This window comes from Aplysia californica, unplaced genomic scaffold, assembly GCF_000002075.1.
Source record: "Aplysia californica isolate F4 #8 unplaced genomic scaffold, AplCal3.0 scaffold00284, whole genome shotgun sequence".
Taxonomy (NCBI): domain Eukaryota; kingdom Metazoa; phylum Mollusca; class Gastropoda; order Aplysiida; family Aplysiidae; genus Aplysia; species Aplysia californica.
Genome location: NW_004797554.1, coordinates 187,344 through 189,594, shown reverse-complemented (window position 1 = coordinate 189,594; position 2,251 = coordinate 187,344). Strand labels below are relative to the sequence as shown.

The 2,251-nt window shown below is 41.0% G+C and overlaps 1 long non-coding RNA gene across 1 annotated transcript in view; it reads left to right on the top strand.

Annotated features, from left to right (window-relative positions):
- The window catches only part of LOC101849300, a 42,904-nt gene that overhangs the window by 8,473 nt on the left and 32,180 nt on the right, over nucleotides 1-2,251 (top strand). The window lies entirely within an intron of this gene.

The following is a 2,251-nucleotide window of genomic DNA, read 5'->3' as shown; positions in this document are numbered from 1 at the left end:
CCCCCCAACCGACAACTAGGCCAAGGAGGTTTCAAGCTCGCCCGGCGAGTGGCGATTTATGCAAAAATCTCGATATTTATATTCTCTTTTTCCCAGCTCATAACTTTATTAGTTCGTTGCCTTACATCATGAAACCAACTTGAAACGAGAGGTCTATGCACGCTTTTTGTTTCCATGTTAGTTTCAATGGGGAGAGAAATACATAACATTATGGATTTTTGAGTTAAAACTACAAGGGTCGTTACGCGTTCTGCCACAACGCGTGGCACGCAAATTTTGACAAATTTAGAGCGTAGCGCGTTTCGGACGGTTTATAATTCGAGCGGAATTTTCCATGGCTAATCGTTGTAGTTGGCTGCATAAATCACATGATTCTATAGAAGAACTGAACGCTGAACAGTTTACAACCCACCCGGAGTTTGTACGCGCTTCTGTAAAGAGTTTTGGAAAAATAAATGTTTTATCTTCCAACTTTTTTTGGATTAACGATGGAAAACACTCCCGAGGCAAGTTAATTGATATATATATATATATATAATAATAATGTATATCATTTAACTCTCTAGAAATGTCATTTTGTCAGAAAAGATTAACGTTTTGTTGGAGAAAATGAAAATCGAACTTTACTACACCACCCCAGTCCCCCGAGAAAGAAGTCAGGGGCAAGTAACTCTGGATTTTGAATTTAACTGATGTAAACAAACAACTGCCGTCAATGGTACAACTAGTTCTGGTAGTAAAAGAGTGACCAACATCATCATTAACGGCTAGGTCAAAAGGCGTTTACCCAGGTGCAGAATTGCAGAATTAAAAAGAAATTTTAAAATCTTAATGATAAGTTTACCTGGCAACAGGTGAATTTTAGTGTTGAGCTCCTCAGAAAGAGGATTATATTATGACTGTTGCTGGTGCCAAGTTCAGTGACTCAGAAGCCCATGTTACTTTGAACTTCAGTTGTGAAATTTAAAAACAAAGGGAACTTGTTTCTTGACTTAGAATAGGACCTATTGCTGGTGTGGTAAGTGGTTTAATATGGCATGGTATCGTAGGGAGTTTACTTATATTGTACTTTACTTACTTTCTGCAGCCTTTTACATTTTACACTTATGGTGTCGAGCGAAGAAGCTAACATCTTCCTCTTGACTGTTATGTATAGTTGTATATTATTGTTTTTGTCTAATGTTTCTCCTACTGCTCCAGCCGTTGAAAACATTTACTCTGAGATGTTGGTCTTCTGAGATTTATTTCTTATGTCTTATTTGGCGCAATTTGGTGCCATACTCTTGTCTAAGTAAGTAATTAATTATCCCCCGAAAATGCTCTAATTCACAACCCTAAACTGGCGTAACTTTTGAACTGTTTATCCAATCTTCATGCTGTTATTTAAAAGAAGTTTTCTCAGCTCTTTTAGCTCTACCCAGTGACATGCATCTTGGTCTAATGAATGATTTTCACATTTTTTCATGAAACCCCACCCCCTACTACAACATATCTGCGGATGGTTGGAGGGTGCTACTGGTAGGTCCTACTTCTTTACTTTCCCTCTGTTGTTTCTGTCGGTCTGTCTGTCTTTTTCACAGCACTAAATGGCCATCATGGTGTCGATGTGCTTCTCTTTACTCAAATTGGCTAAAACAGCTCCTGGACATGGATGGCTGGTGCCTCTATAAATGAGTCATTGGTGGTCAAACAAACAAAATACAGCATGAAGTCTGACTGTTGATTAGCTACGGAACAAGTGTCTGCCAGTCGTGTGACTGCGACAAAAGTGAGCTTCTATCCTTTGACGTGATTTGACGTGACTGTGACAAGAGTGAGCTTTTATATGTGACGTGATGTGACGTGACTGCGACAAGAGTGAGCTTTTATTCGTGACGTGTCTGAGACAAAAGTGAGCTTCTATCTGTGACGTGACGTGATGTGATGTGATTTGACATGACGTGACGTGGTGTGATTTGACATGACGTGACGTGGCGTAACGTGATGTGACTGCGACAAGGGTGAGCTTCTGAACTCACTGTCCGTGACTTGACTCCCAGAGTGCCGTCATTTCTCCCAACTGTCGCGCGGAACAACCACATGATATCATTTAACGCTTACTCCTGATCCCTGTCGGAATCTGGCCACAAGAAGGCCGGTAAATAATTGTGCCGAGCCCCAAACGAGGGAGGGATTACGGGCTAATCCGCGAGCGCCATTAAGGGGAAGCAATTAAAGTAATGGCGCACTGACAGTGTTGTACAGGCTAGTC